Genomic DNA, 21,306 nt, shown 5'->3' with positions numbered 1-21,306 from the left:
TTTTGAGAGTATTTTCAAAGCACAAGGCTAAACAAAAAAAAATCGCATGGACAAATACTCATTAAGAAAAACTACGTTCGAACAAAAACCCCATATCAGTAATTGTATGGATCTGTACATGATTAACTTTACACTTAATATACATGAACAAAGTAATATATATATAGATAACGAGAAAGATACGGACACACAAAGGAACAAAGTGGAGCACAGATTTGGAACTGGCAGTTGCAAAAACACAACTTGGAAATTAAACCAGTAAAAAGTGAAGTAAATCTTTCTCTAATCCTTCTAACTTTTTATAGTTGCATAACAGTGTAAATAAAATATGTAATGGCAGAGTATGTACAATACGAAATGTGTCTGTAAATTTAGATACAAAGTAAGCCTAACAACTATTAAGACATGTACTCAGTTCTTTTAACCTCAGCAAAATAGGCTTCTAGAGCATAATAAGCCTAGAAATGACCATTAACATTTTTTAATGTTGCGCTGAAACTACATGGAGGGCCCTCAGGTTGGAATCTAGCCCTGACCATCACTAAGGTGCCAGGAAAATCGTTTCATGCAGTAATTTGTACATAAAAATGCTTACTCTCAGGAGTCCTTACAAGTATAACTATCGTTAATAATGAACAACAAAATATACATACTTAATCTATAATCAGAATTGTAAACAAACAGATTTCACAGGTCCTGGACATTCTTGTTCCTATAACATGAATAGAGGCGAGAATATGAGGACAAAGAAGAGCTGATATCTACAATCTGCAAGGCACAAAATTACACAAACTACGAATGGTTACATTATTTTGGAAAATATTAGAATTTTCTAGCCCCTCTGTGGCTACTTCATAAACAAAACCTACCAAAAACGTAGCTGGTTGGGAAAATAGGTGCTACATGTTCACATGAACATCAGTGATCCTTTTCAGGTAATGAAATACTTACAATAATAAAATGTAACTATCAGCTGTGCAGTGTCATTGTGACATTTGCTGAAGTGGACACACACCAGTACTGTTGTCATGTGGTACATGAAATGCTGACCTCCAGATTGAGCAGCGGACACCTAAATACTTGACAACTGCTCCGCTGATACCAAATTGGTTAAAATGTCTTTGACTTGTCTCTCTGGCTAGCTGAATCAAGTGATTGTTGTTTGGGGTATATTCCAATGTTGCAAGAGATCAGATGAATAAAGAAACATGTATAGGTGACATTGCCAATGAATATAATTGTAGGCTTGCTACTAGTATATCAAGAGGGCACACATTTAAGAATATAGAGGATATTTGTTTGTTTTGAGTGAATATGAAATATATCTCACTGAGAAGTGAGAAAATTTCAAATATTTTCATGAGCGCTACACTTCGAGGTGAGATATATTCTATATTCACGTAAAACAAACAAAGTTTCTTTTTATTTTATGCTCAATTACGTTGAGATGTGCATTTTGCAACAATTTTTAATCTCAGCGCGGGAAACAGACGCGCGTAAACAGACATGACGTCAGACGTGTTGTGACGTTATAAAGACGCACACAACATAAAGTTCCATTTTATTTTATTTTTTGCTGCATAACGTTATGAAATTCTCATTAAGTAAAATGATTTGAATCGAGAAATATACTATAAAGAACAAAGTGCGACTACAATTTTCATCCTGTTTTAAGCAAATAATTTAAAATTCATACACAATGTATGAGGGGGCGGAGCTATATCTCTCACAGTGTGAAAATATAGATTTCATATTTTCACAGTGTGAGTGATGAGATATGAAAATATTTAACTGATAGAATACAGTATTTCATTAGTTAGCATAAAATAAAATCTGGTCTTTGAGCTATATTTATGCTATGGCATATTAGTTAAAGTTCCACTTACATCATATTAAAGAGATGTGAAATACCACTATAGATATAAAAATGGTGAATCATAAATCGTCAAATGCTAAATATATTTCAGCAATGATTCTGTTAACTAATAACTACTTATTAATCTAAATTAGCATGAAATGTTTTTTGGTAGTGGCGGGGGGGGGGGGGGGGGGGGGGGGGGGGTAAAATAACTACATAAGAACAAATATTAAATTGCTGTGAAGAAAATATTCTGGTAAATTTTATGGTTTACAACATATGAAAGAAGAGGGCAATTTACCAATTTTTTTCAACAAACTTTAAAATTTGCTTATCAATTATTCTACAATAACATGACCCCATAGTGGTGCCTTTTTTATTATTTTGTGTATTAGAATGCCTGTTACACACCTGAACCTTAAATATTCAACCTTACTATCGTAGTGATTTCACAACTAGAGTAAAAACAATATACTTCTAAATTATGCGATATCTATTAAAAATTTCAAAATATTTTTTTAAAAACCCTGTAATGGGCCTCAAATTATAAAATAATTAGTGTGATGAACATACTTATTCATATTACAATACATTTATTTTAAAACAGATGCACATTCCATCAAATAATGATAAAAATGAAAATTTTCTTTAATTTCCCTTAAAATTGAGAAAAAAACTAGTTGTCCCCTTTTGGGGCCTCGCAAAAAATAAAAATAGATTTTTGAGCCTGGTATCCACCCTGGTTGAATAGAAGAAAGAATGACGAACGTTTTAAGGTATGATACCATATTGTACTAAAAAATGCCTACGGATTTGTTAACCAGGCCTCTTTTCCAAGTTAGCCAACTGTCTATGAAAGGACTGACAGTTTGAAAAAATAATGAACGAGAACTAAAATCAAAGCACTTTCTTGCCTGTTGACAAAACAAATAAGTGTTTTGCTTAGTAAAACAGGAGCAATAACCATTTGCTATAAACTGTGTTCCACCTATTTTTGTGAAATTTCAACACTCGCATGCAAATGCATCAAAACAAACATGTGTAACAGTTTTTAAAGGCGTTTGACTGTCCGGAAGTGGGGCCCCTTTAGGCAGTCCTTTTCCGGAATTCAATGTTTATTTCAGTATACTGACACTTGTTTTGTAGTTTTTGTAATGATAGCGTGTATATTACTCTACAAAACAAGTGTCAGTATACAGAAATAAACATTGAATTCCGGAAAAGGACTGCCTAAAGGGGCCCCACTTCCGGACAGTCAAACGCCTTTAAAACTCACCATTTTCAAGGAACTGTTACTCATGTTTGTTTTGATGCATTTGCAATAGCGCACGAGTGTTGAAATTTCACATTGAACACAGTTTTCAGCAATTGTTTATTTTTATTTCTTTACAAATGACATTCATTTTCAAAGGGGGACAACTTTTTCAGAATATTTTAAGTACGGGACAGTACGGCAGAACATGTAATGGTCAGGTAAAATATTGGTAACGATGTTGTTCGTTTATAAAATATTTCTGTGTTTTGGTGATATACTACTAAACCTTAACTCAATTCATTCACATCTAAGCACAATCCACCCATGCGACAGTCCTATTTTCCCCAGCCGTTCGTCATGGTGAATATATCTCCCCATTAACTCACCATCGCAACTTTTCGGTATGGAAAATATTGAAAACAAATGTTTTCGAAGTCTGTCAAACCTTAAATGAAATTTCAAGAATCCGCTTGCGGAAATTTCAAAATTTTATATACATTATAAAAAAAATACTGGGAGTTAACTCGTGAATGTATCAGTATATAGACTGAACCGGACTTATTCCCCTCTCCAAATTGTACGTCAATTACTCCTCCAAAAGACATTTAAGAACAGGGTTTTTTCATGAGCTTTGGTACATATGAGGTTGAAAATATGTAAATTTTGCACGGTTTTTTTTATTTTGATGCTAACTCAGAATATCTTGTTGATATGGCAACAAAACATTGAAATATAACCAAATATGGGTTTGGCTATATCTAAATTAGTAAGAGATGTTTCCTGGAAACGTGGTACATTGATAGGAGCCAATATAGATAATACACATTATTTTATTCTGTTTGTATGTTTCTGTTATTCCGTCAGCGAGAAACATCTTCTATTCAAAGAATAGTCTAGTTAGTCTATTCACCTTGGCGTCGGCGTTACACCTTGGTTAAAGTTTTGCATGCAAGTACATACAGCTATCATTTAAAGGCATATAGCTTTGAAACTTATTTTTTTCTTTTTCTAGGTCAATTACCAATTTCACTGGGTCAAGTTAAATAACTCTGGCATGTATTTTGAGTAAATTATGCCCCCTTTTGGACTTGGAAAATCCTGGTTAAAGTTTTACATGCAAGTTACTATCTCCAAAACTAAATTGAATTAAAAGTTCACATGTGTCTTCAGGGTTATAAAACTAGTTGATAGCATCAAGTCCCATAACTATGACCTGCATTTTGGCCAAATTATGCCTCCTTTTGGACTTAGAAAATCATGGTTAAAGTTTTGCGTGCAAGTATATACAGCTATTACTTAAGGGCATAAAGATTTGAACCTTATATTTTCTTTTTCTTGATCAATTACCAACCTCACTGGGTCAAGTCCCATAACTCTGACATGTGTTTAGGCAAATTATACCCGCTTTATGACTCAGAAAATTCTGGTTAAAATTACTATCAGCAGAACAAATGTAGATATTAAATTGAAATTTCACATGTACTTTCGGGGTTATAAAACTAGTTGATTGCATTAAGTACCATAACTTTGACATGCATTTTGGTCAAATTATGTCCCCTTTTGAACATGAAACTTCTGGTAAAAGTTTTGCATGCGAGGTTTAAATTTGCGAAATTGTTAAAATGACATCCTACTTTAATTTGACGATTTATCTCCGCGAGATATAGGGCCTCGCGAATATAGCGAAAATTAAACTCTCGCGAACATTCCTGCTTTTTCATTATTTTGATGCAGTGTGGAAAATGTGATAAAAATACGGGCCTGGGAATCGAACTTAGTACAAAAAAGTACGAACTCGATACCGCTTCCGCTCCATCAACGAGAAATTAGTGTCTGCATAGGAAATGTTGTGTACTGATTTTATGTTACTGTTTTCAAAACGCGATAATACTATAGTACTTCGCGATACCTATAAATCATAAATCTCCCTTTATAGAGTATAAACACTTCGTATCGTGACCATACTTTTTGCTGATTTTTGTTGTTTGGTTTAACGTCACACCAACACAATTTTTGGAAAGAAGGCGACTTCTAGCTTTGATGTCGGAGGAAGACCCCAGGTGACCCTCCGTGCATTATTTCATTAGAACCATCGACCCTCCGTAAGTAAGCTAGATGGCTTCCTCGCGCGAAGAATTCAACGCCCCGAGTGAGGCTCGAATCAACATCGATGAGGGCAAGTACTTTTGGCCGAGGTAGAAAGTTACTCTGATTAATTAAAACAAGAAACTTAAACTGCCTGCTACTGACTGTAGCCTGTAATGATAGTCGTGTCTTATGTGCTTATAAATGCTTTCAAGTCACAGTTTTTAATTTGACAAAGTCTTTTCTTTACAGCGTTTACCAACTTCCTTTTTTCCTTAATTTGATATATCTAACATATTCTTTCTCTAGATTATAACAGAAAACATATTAATGTGAACTGTTGGTCTTCGGGATATGTTCTATGGTATCATTTTTCTGCCTGTTTCAGCAAGAATTGTACACACGTGTTAGCTTTCTTCATATATATTCAAAATGTCTGTAAAGGTAAAAGATACAGAAACATAGAGGTTATTAACAGCTCTGTTCTTGTAACATTGAAAAGACACACTTTCTTCATTTCTTTTCTTACAATGTTTGGAACATTTGAATCCTAATCATTGGTTGGCATTACCGGTAAACGAACAAAATGCTAAATAAGTTAAGTTTTATTCATTTTACTATATTGTGTAAACACACGGAACTAATTACAAGGTTCATAATTTCTACTTTTAGCTCAAAATTTCATTTTCGAACAGGTGAAATAGTTTTTTCTTTTTAAGATGCATCTTCTTTTGTTTGATGCCAAAAAGGGGCACTCGGGGGTCTTCCTCCATCATTAAAAACAAGAAAGTTGCCCTATGACCAAAGTTGTGTCCTCAGTAAAACTAAGTCAGACACAATTTTTACAGGAGTTACATTGGTCCTGCATGTCAGAGCTATGCTTCCGCCGTGTTTGACGTATTAAACTTCGATGGCTGATCAAGTGAGGCAAATGCTATGTGGTTATTACCCGATCAATCCTTGAAATGTCAATTTCCCTTACATGGGGAGACTTGTTTTCATTGACAGATGGAGAGAAAATCGTAAACCTTTTTACCTAAAAATGTTAACAAAAGTAGTAAAGATCAACACCCAGGATTGGCTGTTTCTCTATGTCGGTAGTTTTGATACCTTTTCAAGGCTGTGAAAGTATCTGTAACGGTATCACGTGGTGCAGATAAAGTGCGTCATAGCCTTGTTGTTTGCAAGGCAAGATGAATTTCATGTTATCTGTTTACATTTATATTGCTGAAGTTTAATTGATTATGTGCTGTGCCAATGAAAAATTGTTGACGTTTACAAAAAATGGCCTTCACTGCCGGGTTTTACAGTGTTTTATCATCAAGTCATTACCACAATGCGTATTTATCAAGGTTTGAAGTTTATCTGGTGTAAGCTAGAAGGTTGACATGTGCTGTGGAGCACTTATTGTGATTCTCGAGTGTCTCAGTGAATTTATTGACGGTTTGTTGCTAAGGATTGTTTCTTACAAATACTAGATATCTATGGTTTTATCAGGGCAAAACAGAAAAAAAACCTATACTTTACGTATGTTATATGCTGACATGCGATTAACCAGTACTGGGATGCTTACAAAAAAAATATACTGATTGAAAGGCGAACAGTGCAGGTCATGATCAACCTGCACATCCGTGCAGGCTGATCTGATCTACACTGTTCACGCAGCAAAGACAGAATCAATCGTGTCCAGTATGATAAGGGTTAAGTTTTGAAATTTATCATTGCATTGATTTTAGTTGTCTTTCAATTTTTTTTTTCAAATTATCAGTTCATTTCTAAAAGAGTCAGATGATATTTATCAGTGTAAATATTACATATCTACATCGTTATCTTAAACTTGTTCTATCTCATCACAGTCTTAGAATCTCATAGATAAGATACTCATTATTTGTCCGTGAAAATATACTATGCGAGAATCCCAGTTACAATACCAATGTGGGCATAATTCTAGAGTTCAATTACCTCATTCCTTTACTTATAGTCATGCGACGTACTATAACACCTGATTATAAATATGGCAGATATCGCAGTTATGTGCTAACTTCGTTATAAAAGTTTTAAGTAAACCACCAAAGGCATTCATAATCAGAATTATACCATATTTGCCGCAGTTGTGACAATTATTTTCTATGATGACGAAATCAGTTTTCATTTATTTTCTCAGTCTTCATTTGTATTAACGTAAAATTCACTTAAAAACTGCATTTAACAACTAATTAGTTATACTGCACTTCTAGAGTCAAAATGCTGTTCTCTTCGAATCAAAATGTTGAAATCCTCCGAGTTAAAATGCTATATTCGTCGTGTCAGAAAAACCGGCAATGCATGTTGATGTTATAAATTTAAGACGCACAAGTATTCAGTACAATTAGTATTTAGCTCACCCAGGCATCATATGATTAAGGTCAGCCGTTGTGAATCCTTGCTACGTGGATATTTTTGCGAATTTCACGTCGTATGCTTGCACGTCTTTCCTTCCACATTTTCTTATGGTCATCTCGTGGGAGTTGATGAAACTTGGCATTGTTGTTCCTTCTGTGGTCATCTACCACAATTCTTCAAACGAATCCTTTCAACTGCATATAGGTGACGCCAGATCTTAGAATAGAATTATCTTCATTTCAAGTTATTTTTACACAGTAGTTTAGATGGCCTGCTATAAACATTGTTAACACCATGATTTGTTGAAAAATAAACATGGCCCCCATGAATGTGGCTTATAGACATCTCGGAAAATGCTGGCAATTGTGTTTTTCGGTGAACTTTTATCAAAACTTTTCAAGCTATAGCTTGGGACAGGACTAGATTCCCTGGTTTTACCTGAGAATCTCTGGTGAGCGGTAGCGGGTTATCAACGTCCTTTTGGGTTTTGTTATTGAATCTCGCGTGTAATATTTTTCAGTGCATTGAGGTGAAAACTTGGTATTTAAGATATGGAAATACTGAAAACTTGGTATTTTAGATATGGAAATATCGTCAATCAAGGAAGATTGTAACATTTACTAACATTTTAGGTATAGTATTTTTGTAAATTTGTATGGTAATATATTTTCCTGCTCCAATGTTTGAATAATTATTACAATTTATGTAATTTTGATGTCGAATTTCTTTTATATGAAATGTAAAAAAAGTAAGAAATGTAACTGAGACTATTTTTATAGTTCTGAACGATTTGTATATTGCCTAATAAACGTCGACATTTCTAAGGTATTCTGTTATGTTGTCAATCACACTGGTCATTTTTATGAAATTATTGAGGTTTAACATTTCAGAAATTTTGTCTTTGGCATTTCCATGAGGAACTAAAATCTGCGAAAATGCCGAGTAATGTCTCGAAGTAGCCAGAGTGTTTCCTTCTTTTCAATTATGATTTATCTGAGGAGTATAGATTGAATTTGATTTGCTGGCATTTTAATATTAGATAATACAGCCGGAAGTTTGATTTATATGCATTTTGGCGGAAGCAGTTATCTAAATAATATTATTATATCGGCCCGTCCGCCTACTTTGCAGTCCATATTCAACTTCTGCTGTTTTTTGTTGTTGTTTTTTATGTGTGGTGTAACTTTACATCAGATGGCCGCCCCTGCCCTGAATGGCAGCTGAGGTCTCCATTCACCATCAAAAGCAGAAAAGCCAATATACAGAGCGATGTTAAACCCCGCAAAAAGATTAGGTTTTATTATTTTTATTTTCTTTATTTTTCATTTTAAGGATTAGTGAGAGTTACTCTACTCACCCGGCCTTAGACGGCCCACACTGGTTAATGTTTGCATGTAAATTCATTTCTTGCATAATAGATGTGGATTTCCGGTGTTTTCACCGGTGCTGGAAAAACTTACCTCATTGTATGAATTGGATTGAAGCTTTACACAAGGTTTTTTAATCACATAACCATGTAAGGTAAATCCTAATTGAATTTATTTCAAAGGATGGCCCTTTTCGACTTAAGTATTGCGCGGATCTAGCTATTAAGCTATATCTCAAGAACAACTACATGTATTGGATAGAAACTTGTTAATACAACGCTTTACAGGCATCAAACCTATTATAATAACCAGTTCATCTAACTTTTGGTTCGTTTTTTTCAAGCTCTGGCCCCTTTCGACTTAGAAAATTTGTTTAAAGTTTTGCCTGTAACTATCAAGCTACATGTCACTTACAACTGGATTGGAACATCATACAATGCTTTCCTGTCATCAGACATTTCTTTGAAATCGAACAGCTTTAAATACGTTTTAAAGGGAAACAAGTTCAAATAAGAGATAGATGCATAAAATGTTTGATACATAAATTAAAATACTAGAACGTGTTGTGTTTTTTTTTTTTGTTTTTTTTTTGTTTTTTTGTTGTTTTTTTTTTTTTGTTTTTTTTTTTCGTATACGTTTCATTTACAATCATTCAAGACGATATGAAACGGTTTCATTTTCCTTAAATTTGAATCCGTGAATCATACGGAGCTGGCTATTCATGGTTTATTTTGTTGCGCTTTAAAAGAACATATGCCAGTTTAAGCTCTGAAACTCAGGCCTTCATGGCCCTCTTATTTTAATATCTAAGTGACGTCTCCGTATTTTAAAGTCAATCGGACATTTGAGTTTGAAATAAACAGCTTTTTGTCTCGTACAGTCAATCGTGGTCTTGCATGAAATTGACATTACAAAAAATAGAAACCGAGCAAGACATTAAATAGTACAATACTTTGGGGAAAAAACACCGATAGAAACTTCTGAATTAATATAGAAAAAAAAAACGAGTTTTAGTTGACCTATCTTACAAGATAGCTCATTTATTAATTAACATTAATGTTAATAACTTGATAAACACCTATAAATACACCGATTTATGATTTCCAGTGAAATCAATGACACAAGAAATGAGCTATCTACATGTTTCTGTTAAAATGTATTTTGACGTTAACCGAGGGTGATATCTTGTTGAAAATATATAATTTTATTCTTCACATGAAACACTGAGTTTTAATCACAGAAGCAGTTCAGTATACGTGTAACATGAAATTAATTACGAAAAGTTTTGTATACAAAGATTACGTTATAAAAACGTCGCTGACGTGGGACGCATAGCATTTCCCTTGCTTAAGAAAGTGATCGAATAGTACAGATATACTGCATGGTTACAATTTCAAGTTTGGTACATATATTACTTAGTAGAGACACTATGTTTCCAAATGCCTTGTTTATTGGCTAGTCTACGTATTTATTGAACTACCTTTGTAAGTTTTCGGTATTATTAATGATCAGGTTTCACACCTTACGCTTACACTTTGTCAAAATATCACATCTGTTTAGTGAACATATTTTTGTGGTTTCCATATAAGCAGTTTTCTTGGCAACTACTCGACCTTCGTATAATATACAAGTCTTCATTTTCTTTTATAGGCTTCACAGAGAGTGTCCTGTAACTGGATCTTTGACAACGTTATGCCTCTTTTTACTCTGAAATGTCTATTTTAGTAAGTTTCTCCTTAACTATTTTACCGTACACTTTTCAACACTACACATTGCTGTTTTCGCTGACCTTTGCTCATCCTGTTGGAATATTTTTTTTCAGGACCATAAGGTCGCCGAGAAATGTCAGGTTCTCTGCCTGTGACTTACATTTTTTTACATGATATTCTGCTTTTTTGCCCCTTACCTTTCCCAAGAAAAAAGGGGACATTAAATGGGCTACGTCCGCCCTTTATACTTTTATCCGGTCAGTTTCCCTCTAAGGATTTTCATATTACTTGACACAAAAAATAATGTTCTCCATTACAAGTCCATGTGTTGCGCCGTAGGTATTAAGGACCAGTCGCTCTTATGAAAACAAATGTTTCAAATAATCAGTTGAGGCAATATGTCGCGAACAAGACCCAGTCCTGTAGCTTCAAGGTCAATGACACACTTGGAGGTTAGAGGTTTACAAGGTCTTATTCGTGTCCGGTATATAACTCTGCCATCCATCAAAGGATGTTTCATATTAGTGATGGCAATAAGAGGATATTACCACGTCCGTTCGTCCGTCTGTAACAAAGGATCGGATCTTCATGTAACTTGGGACAAATGTTCTCCATAACAAGAAAATATGGTGTAGACAAGATCCAACCCCGTTAACTCTAACACCAAATCCGTAAGTCAAGGTCAAAGTTTTATAAACTATGTTTTATGTCCGGATTGTTTCTAGTAAATGGACGAAGTGTCATGCATTAGCCCTAAGCCCGTATCCAAGGTCAACGTCACACATTGAAGTCAAACGTTTCAGTACAAAACACTGTCATACGCCGAGGGCTGTTCAAAAATAACGTAGAGCCTCCTATTGTGTAAAGTGCAGTGGAAACTAGAAAATGCTTTTGTAAAAAAGCGCATGTCTCCCCCAATGCAAAGTCCTATAGGCAAGAAGTCAATAGGGTTCAGGAGCGAAAGTCAAAGAGACACTGATGGTTGGCTGCAATAGGGATCATCTACTTGGTATGTGCAGTCATCCCGCTAAATTTCAACACTCTTGGCCTAGTGGTTCTCAAGTTACTGTTCAGGCTCCTGTGACCTTGACCTTTGATCAAGTGACCTCAAAATAAATAGGGGTCATCTACTCTGCATGTCCAATCATCCTATTAAGTTTCAACATTGTAGGTCAAGTGGTTCTCAAGTTATTTCCAAAAAATGATTTTACATGAACAGGCCACTGTGACCTTGACCTTTAATAGACTGACCCAAAAAACAATAGGGGTCATTTACTCTGCATGAACAATCATCCTATGAAGTTTCAACATTCTGGGTTGAGAGGTTCTCAAGTTATTGATTAGAAATGGTTTTCCATGTTAAGGCCCCTGTGACCTTGACCTTTGACAGAGTGACCCATAAATCGTTAGGGGTCATCTACTCTGCATGACCAATCATCCTATGAAGTTTCATTATTCTGGGTCAAGTGGTTCTCAAGTTACTGACCGGAAATGGTTTTCAATGTTCGGGCCCCTGTGACCTTGACCTTTAACAGAGTGACCCTAAAATCGTTAGGGGTCATCTACTCTGCATGACCAATCATCCTATGAAGTTTCATTATTCTGGGTCAAGTGGTTCTCAAATTACAGACCGGAAATTGTTTTCAATGTTCGGGCCCCTGTGACCTTGACCTTTAACAGAGTGACCCCAAAATCGTTAGGGGTCATTTACTCTGCATGATCAATCATCCTATTAAGTTTCAACATTCTGGGTCAAGTGGTTCTCTAGTTATTGATCGGAAATGGTTTTCAATGTTCAGGCCCCTGTGACCTTGACCTTTGACGAAGTGACCCTAAAATCAATAGGGGTCATCTACTCTTCATGATCAATCATTCTATGAAGTTTCAACATTTTGGGTCAAGTGGTTCTCTAGTTATTGATCGGAAATGGTTTTCAATGTTCGGGCCCCTGTGACCTTGACCTTTGACAGAGTGATCCCAAGATCAATAGGAGTCATCTACTCTTCATGACCAATCATCCTATGAAGTTTCAACATTTTGGGTCAAGTGGTTCTCTAGTTATTGATCGGAAATGGTTTTCAATGTTCAGGCCCCTGTGACCTTGACCTTTGACGGAGTGACCCCAAAAACAATAGGGGTTGTCTACTCTAGCAGCCCTACAACCCTATGAAGTTTGAAGGTTCTAGGTCAAATGGTTCTCCAGTTATTGCCCGGAAATGAAGTGTGACGTACGGACGGACGGACGGGCGGAAGGACAGACGGACGGACAGGGCAAAAACAATATGTCTCCCCCAGAGGGGGGGGGGGGAACATAGATATATCACTGTAATTAGCAACCCTTATTTGGTCATACATGTTTGGAACATTTTCGCTGATAATAGGTGAATCGCGTAGAACGTTTTAATCACCATGGCTACGTATAACCGGTGCAGTCGCTTTTTCGCCTATCATAATTTGAATTCGGCCATTAATGCTTTTTATTGGAAGTCCACTTGTTTACCAGAAAATACATCAAAGTGTAGTAACCAAAAAAAGCGACAAGTATCGAAAGTATGTCATTCGAACGTTACAGGCGGTTGTAAACAACGTTTAAACTAAGTGTCGTCATCGTCTTGCGTACATAATTGGACCGTAATGGCGTAATGTAGAGATTTTGGCAACACCAACAGAAATTTATAATTAAATAATTTAAAAGCAAATGCCGTAGAATGATCGGTCATCTGTGTTTTGATCTTAAAGTGGTACAAACAATTCGCAAATGGTAAAAAAAAAACAAAGATTAAGTGAGAAAACAAACAATCATTGATTCGTCGTATACTAATGCTGGACTTGTAGGAATAAAAGATTAAATTCTGTATTGTTCAATCAAATACTAATAGTGTATCAACCACCAAGCTGGCTTACGGAATGTCTGTGGTTCTATCCAGGTGCCTGCTCCTGATAAAATAATGCACGGAGGGGCACCTTGGGTCTTCCTACACCATCAAAGCTGGAAAGACGTCATAATAATTATGATCTATAATTGTGTCGATGCGACGTTAACCCCGACACAAAATATACTTATCAAAACAAAATGAAATACTAATGATGTACCTTTATAAAAAGCCATAATTGCATGGTAAATGTTATTTTACCTAGTATTTATTATGATTCTAGGCTGAATATTTAAGCAAAAGATAAATCTTTGTAAAAGTGACTTAACAGCTTTTTCTAACCAAGATATATTTACAGACTGATATATTGTTGCTGAATTCTGGCAACTCCTTAATTACAGACGACCATAAATGATATATATCTTTTGTGAACAAAGCAGATATAACCGGAAATAATTTTGGCTGTGCTATTCAACATGGTGTAACAATGAAGTACATATGTTTTTTTAACAGGTTAATATTTTTTTTCAGCTTGACTATTCAAAGAATAGATAGAGCTATTGGACTCACCCATGCGTCGGTGTCGGCGTTCTGATTTGTTAGGTCTTTGATGGCTTACATTGCACAAGTTCCATAACTCCATAACTATTTCTTTTGTTTTTCCCTCAGTGCCCACTGATGGGAGTGGATTGGATTGAAACTTCACACACTTGATCATTATGATGACCTGACATACAGTGACAGGTTTCATAACTCTACTTTTTTTTCTTCTTTTTTACAGGTTTATGCCCCTTTTTTTCGACTTGGATGTTTTTGGTTAAGTTTTGGCAGTACCCACTGATGGAATTGATTGAATCTTCACACCACTGTCTATTGTCATGAGTTGATAGGCATTATACAGCCAAAATCTTGTTTTGAAATTTTACAAAATTATGCCAATTCATTCATTTGACAAGACAGTTGAATGGTCGAGCGTTGCTGTCAGCCGACAGTTCTTGTTTATATCTATAGCTAACATGTAATACTTAAACTCGTAGCATTTTAATGTTGAATGTTTAGACATGTTGAAATTTCAGGATATGTGATAGAGTATTTTAATGTTTTACTTAATAGTCTCTTGTAATTCAATATTATGAATGGCATTGTACTTTTTATGACTTTTATATTTGTATGTATGTAAATATTTGTACAATGATGAGACTGAAATAAACAAATAAACTATTAAGTACTTTCATTAGAAATTATTTCCAATGCACCATTGATATTATGCTTTCTTACAGCTAGAGTGAAACCCGCTCACTTAGCTTAGTAGGGAAAGCGCATATCTATGGATCGCGGGGTCGTGAGTTCGATCCCCGGTTCTCTATGACAATTTGATAAAAAAACCATTATGTCGGAAATCATTCGTCCTTCTTTTCTGATTAATGTGGGGAAGTTGGCAGTTACTTGCGGAGAACAGATTTGTAATAATACAGAATTCAGGAACACTGGTTAGGTTAACTGCCCGCCGTTACATAGCTGAAATACTGTTGAAAAACGGCGCTAGCCCAAAACAAACAAACAAAATACAGCTGAAGTGTAATGAAGTACCAATTCAGGTCTGTTCCTCATTTGAATAAAGTATCTTATTGTTACAGTTACACACTATAATGATACTGTATACTGATTAGTACTTTTATTGGTATAAAATTAGTATAGAACTCGTATTCATATAAAGAATTTTTTCATTTGGGTATTCAGCTATTGTAAAATCATTTAACTTTGTGGGATGAAAATTCGTGCTTTTCATTGAAATGGCTCTTTCTCGAAGTCCGTGGATGTCAACATTGGAGATCAAAGGAATGAGAATTTTGTTTTTTCGTCGAGATTCAATGTCGTGGATTTTCCCCCTCAACGGATAAATATGATTTCACGATATGCCCTCATTCATTTCATACATCGAATAGTAAAGTGCGCTTCTTCCTGCGTAATAATACAAACAACAAATGTTTCGAATACGTGTTTGTGAACCGTCAAGGACAAGGTCACACATTTGGAGGTCAAATAAATTTTGATCTGTTTATTTATACTCTATCCCATAACTCGCTCATCCATCAATGAATATTAATACTGCACTGATATATTAGTACTTCGTATAACTGAAGGGATGTGTCTGGTGTTTGTTTCATGTCCAGTCTATGGTTTTGTTATCCATCAACAAATTCTAGCATTGAAATTTAACGAGATGATGTGCCACTCACAAGACTTAAAGCTAAAAAAAACCAAGGCCAAAAGCACAGTTGTAGGTCAAACGTTTAAAGCGTCTGTTTTGTGTCCAGTTTATAAAGAGGTTTCAATATTATTCAGTACAAATAATCTAAATTACGACTAGGTATGCGTAACTCCAATAGCGAAATGATACTATGAGATAATAAATCTAAACCATCTGTTTTGCATCCTGTCCAAAAATTAACAGATTTTCAAACTATATTCATATTTCGGTGATCTGTCACGTACAATACCATTTCCCGTAGCCCCAATGCTATGGTCACGCTGTCTTATTCTGACAAAAGATTTTGATATAATTTTTGAGTACAGTAAATATCTTCCAACGCAAGATCCCAGTCAAGGCTCATAGCTCCAAGTTTTCAAATAAGAAGATCATTTGGTGGCTGGAAAACGTTCTTTAGTTCATCTCCTTCATTTAAGCTGGCTTCCAAGCAACTATCAGACCAAATGCGTTTATACTTCAACTGAATCAATTCATATAGAAACAAATCGTTTAAACTGTGTAAACTACGTAAAAATAGTTTCAAGTTGATTAATGAATTAATGTTAATTTATTTTAACACCGTTTTATTGTTCCATGCCCAAATACATATATTAAGCAAATTTATAAACATACGACTTGACCAGGAGTTATATCAACATCTGAAGTCGCTTATCGCCGGATTGCAAATAATGTGTTAAAACTAAATTTTTATTTCAATAAATAAGGAGGGAACACAAATATTATAAGAAAAGAAATAATTAAGTGAACTGGAAATAGTTTCGAAAGGAAAGAAAAGAAAAGAACAAAACAGAAGTTTAAAAAAAGAAGAAGAAAATCTTGCAGGATTTGTGCTTTCACCTTCTCTTACTCGCCATTTCGTCGCCCATCCCACATACCATATCATGAATTGCCAAACGTAGAGGGACTGACAAATTGTCTTTTAGTGTTCACTATTGTATTTATAATGGTATTTTTGATAATTCATAATCTAATGTATCATAATTAAATAACAGTAGTTATCGGGTGTCGCTAAAAGGTTCTAAATGCTCCATTACGTTTCACGTACTTTGAAAGAATCTTTTCTGCATTTTCTACACCTTTTCTTGAGGTGCAGTTACATAGAGGTATGATATCATTTTCAAATAGCAGAGCACACTGTCGTTAGACAGCTCTTGTTTGCCAATATACGGCACCAATGTGCATTTTACTATATATTATGTATATATAAATACACCCAGTTACTCGAAAAGTACGGCGATATATGATTAGGGAATGTTAGATAAAATGTTTTACTATTTAAAGTATGTAAATTGTTTTAATTATGCTTGTTGGTTTTGAGGATTCCCTTATCTTAAAGCTTGATATATTAAAAATGAAATGAACTGAAAAACGACTGCTTTACTACGTTTCGAAAACAGTTACATTAACTTTTGGTTTACAATGCATCTTTTATATATTAATATGGTAAAGGTTCCCCTAGTTCATGTTTTTGTCTATTTATTACTTTTTTATGTACATTTGATGTCATATGAATTGCTTGAGCATGGAATAAATTTTTTTAAATGTTACTTAAGGCATAAATGTATATTTAACACTAATATGATATAGACAGACTATAATGGCAAAGGCTACGTCAACATTTTGAAAATTTTATCAAACATTTTTATGCTATAAAACTTATTAAAAGTGATTACATTTACATTTATAGTAATCTTTTGATATTTGATATTTGTGTGAACTTTACACATGACATTTCAATTCTGAATTAAAATCAAAGAATTATTAGTGTTTAGCTTCCTATTTCATGCGACAAACACATCAAAATGCTTCCTACTGCTCAATTATAATGATTAATTTAAGAAACGCCCTTATAACACAACCAGTTTTACAGACAATACCAAAACATTTTAAAGGTAATTTGGATATTCAAATTATGCAGGATGGAAATTATATTAAAACAGTGCCGCTGTAAAAAGTTTTATTTATTTTAACATAATAATTACAAAGCAGTTTACTGCTTTGCATTTGCGCAGCATATCAGACAAATTGAAGATTTTTATGGCCATCAAGAACCTGGTCGTCAGCTTCTAACTTCCTGCACGTTTTAAACATTTTTTTTGTGCTATCATGTCAAGTTGATTTTTGTTACCAAATTTCAGTTGATGAAAGTCATTTTTCAATACAGAAAGTAACTGACACCTCTCCTAAAACATGCTGTTTCCATGAAAATAGAAATTAAAAACAAATATCATGAAGGTCACTCGAAAATGGCGATACGTCGACTATTTGAGTTTCCTTTTCATTAAGTCATAGCAGTTTATTACCAATCCCAAATTTTTGGTAAACGAACGACATCTTTATCAACAATCTAACTGTCCAATTAGGCCTAGAGCTGGAAGGTGACCCGCAAACCCCCCCCCCCCCCCCCCCCCCCCCCCCCCATCCACAACGCCCTCCTCTCTAGGGATTTTTGTAGGCCCCATTATTTTTGAAGCCCCGTGGCTGTAGATCATATTTCTGAATTCTTCCATCTGGCAAGCGGATTCTCTATGAATTACAGCATATTATTTACGTTACCTTAACAATGATAAAACTGGAATGTGGTTATTTATGTGGTAGAAACAACTAAAATCATTAGCATATGTGTGTTCAGTGATGTGCAAAATATGTTGTTGTCAATGTTCCCACTTAGTTCTGTTCTCTCAATCGATCATTTCATTTTGTAATTTACGTTACCATTTGTTTTATAAAAATACTCATATCAATTATTCCAATAGGTGTAATTGTAAGAAAATATCTCCTCGTCACATGTTGCTGATGTGTCACAAATAATTTCAGCTAATTTTGAGGTACTGTATTAGCGGAACACCAGTCATATGCCAACAAATTTTCTGATCCAAATGTCTATCCACTTTCATCTCCTTTTGGTAGAACTGGGGAGTACGAATCCAAATGAACAATTGATAGTTCATACGTTTCATGCGCATTTTAAGTGACAAATGGCACTGTGGCAATATATGCATGTCCAAATCATGATATGTACTCAGGACATTGCCAGCACGTACTTGATACTTTTCAAGAAACTTGTCTTGTATCAGTTTGTTGATGTTATTGTAGCCTTGTATCCATAGATTGCATAGACAATATTTTCGATGCCGTTAAAGAGATCAGCAGAACAGTGATGTGTATGACTTACTTACGCAAATGTTGCAACATACCCCTGATTTTTCTCTACTAACTTGAACGGTGCTACTTTCCCTGTGCGAACAAAAACACTTGTTGTGTCTATAAGTCAGACAGTGTATTGCAGACAAAATTGAGCAGATTCTTTCTCCTTTGCTTTTATAGATGTTGTGAGCATTTAAAAGGCGTCTTTTGATGCCTTTCCCCGTGTCAAATAAAACAGTACTTCGTATTTATTAAAATATCACCATAACACAAACACGTCCATATCTACGGATCTAACTCTGATTGTTGTCTTTCCTGTGGTGCTAGTAGTACTGATGTCTAAGCAGTTAACATTATTCTTGTGTCCGCTTCTTCCTGTGTAGAGTACAGTGGTTCATAAAGTTGAGCTTGAACTTTGTTCCCATCTTCATTTATGAGTAAAAACCACTTTTCACCATTTTAAAAATATAATAGTCTTCCCTTCAACTTGGTGCATAGGAATCGCATTTTCAATGTTCAACTGTGTTTTGTTTTCACTATTTGACATGAATGCTTTCCAGTCACGTGGTATTTTGGTTTTGATTCCTGACAGTAAGACTTTTGGAGCAGATCAACGTCATCGACGCTCATATGATTTGATCGACTGAGGGCTTAAGTGTCAATTGCAAAATCGACAAGTCAAGCTGTCTTTGGTAGTTGACTGAACAAAGTTTCGGCTACGTCTTGGAATGTTGCAGGGATGGTTACTGCGCTTTGCAGCAGGTCGTTACCGTAAAACACCGGGGTCATCTTTTTGGACGGCTGGTTAGCCTCTACATAGTGAAGTAGTTTTGACTTGTCTGTTTTCACTGGTATGCCATCTGCAGTAGCTATAACAGGCAGGGGACAGGTCCTAGAGGAAAAGAAAGTGTCAATTCTAGATCTGTTTCGTGCTGAACGGCCAAAAGTACCAACTGTTCATACACGCTACGTTCTGCTCTTATCTGTGGTATTTTGTTTTGAAAATTGGTTACTTTCCTTGTATTTCAGCTGTGGCAAATGTTTTATGTTTGCTTCTTTTTATGGGTTCATAGAAAGGAACTGAATTTTCGATCAATCTTCTTTTGATAAATTAATACATTGTCTTTTCACCTATTTCAGTTGCCTTAAGGTCATAAGCGACTGGAATGGGTTCGTTAAGGATTCTATGCCATCATAACCGTGTTAACTCCTTCTTCACTCCTATGTTTCTGAACAGGTTATACTTCTTTGTGTTCGGACAGGTCTTCTACTGAAAACAATTATGCCACCCTCAGATTTTGAATGTCTGTTAATTGTATGCTCTATAGTAATATCTACAACATTTCTCGATGCCAGTACAGAGGACCTAGATACACTAAAATCATTACTTCGGAGTAGCTCTTCTGCAGCTGGATCAATATTCACATATATCAACAGGTAAACGGGGACCTATCGGACATACTTACTGTGGTCAAATGCGACGAACAAAGAAGAGCACAGTTTGTACAGAGAGGCTATATGTAAATATGTAAATCAAGAGCATTAATATTTCTTGCTTTGATGAGCAACAAAATCATATGAATTATGTATACATACATTAACCAAAATTGAGCAGTTTTGCCGCTTTCACCCTTTCTGATTTGAACTGCTGATATCTGTTGAAATACTCTTCAAAGTCAGGGGAGTTATTATTTCAAAACACCTTTTCTTGGCATGGACTTTCAGCCAGCTCGTTTCTGTACTATTAGGGATGTGTCTTCAGAGATGCTTTCCTGGCGGGGCTCTGTCTCTTCAAACTTGCATAGAAGCAGCTGTTCAAGAGCTTCGATTACAGTCGAGTGTACATTTAGAGCCCGGTTGTAGTGTTTACCTGGTAATACTTTATCATGTGAACCACTAGCACGAATTCCTGATTTTATTACAAGTTCTGCAAGACCATTGCCCTTCATTAATTTTCCATCAGTCCCAGATATAGAGTAGATTGTGTGAAACACACCCATTCTAACAATCATGTTACCAAGTTCATTTCTAGACTGTAGAACCAATAAAATGCCTTCTTAGCTACAGCTAAGGCACATGTCACTATATAGTATATTCAAAGGTGCCATGTATATGAAGCAAGTTTGAGCACTCTCTCTCTCTCTCTCTCTCTCTCTCTCTCTCTGCAAATCATTTCACATATTATTTATTTATTTATTTAAGAAATAATAAATCTGTTCCTATATTTTATCAGTTAATAAAATATGGGCAGGAGTTTGGATGCGTAATAATTAAATCACGAGTGCGTAGCATGTCTTATTAACTGATAAAATTATTGAAACATATTTATTATTTCGATTCTAACAACGCAAATAATTC

This window comes from Mercenaria mercenaria, chromosome 13, assembly GCF_021730395.1.
Source record: "Mercenaria mercenaria strain notata chromosome 13, MADL_Memer_1, whole genome shotgun sequence".
Taxonomy (NCBI): domain Eukaryota; kingdom Metazoa; phylum Mollusca; class Bivalvia; order Venerida; family Veneridae; genus Mercenaria; species Mercenaria mercenaria.
The sequence above is the reverse complement of the archived record's forward strand: the minus strand, read 5'-3'. Positions refer to the sequence as shown.